This window comes from Myotis brandtii, unplaced genomic scaffold, assembly GCF_000412655.1.
Source record: "Myotis brandtii unplaced genomic scaffold, ASM41265v1 scaffold6, whole genome shotgun sequence".
Classification (NCBI taxonomy): domain Eukaryota; kingdom Metazoa; phylum Chordata; class Mammalia; order Chiroptera; family Vespertilionidae; genus Myotis; species Myotis brandtii.
Window position 1 is genome coordinate 3719652 of NW_005370271.1, and position 432 is coordinate 3720083.

A 432-nucleotide genomic window follows, 5' to 3' on the forward strand; every position below is an offset into this window, starting at 1 on the left:
ACCACCGACGGGTACTGCCCGGCTGGTTTGGGGGACCCGAAACTGATTTACCGGGGTGTGCACTTCCGCCGCTTGGAGGGTTTGAGAAATGATTGCTTTTGCTCTTGGCGTGGAGAAACTTTTCGGATTCTGTCCGCGAGGAGCTGGGTGTGATTAGAACGGTTGTGTGTGTGTTTTTTGTGTTTTTTTCCTGAGTGCGGTGTGGTCAGGACAAGACGGGCATTGGCCCCGGCTCCCTGCCTTGGGTTGGGGTGTAGCAGAGCCGGCTGCCCCGGGGCGGGGGGGCCCGGGCTCCAGGCTTTGCTTTGCTTTTCTTTCCTGTGTGGTGGTCACGGGCCTGGAACACAAGGCTTGTGTGATGCAGCCCTTTTCTCCCGTCGAGACAAGAACCTCAGTGTGATCCGAGCACAGGCGCGCGTCTCGGCGTCGCCC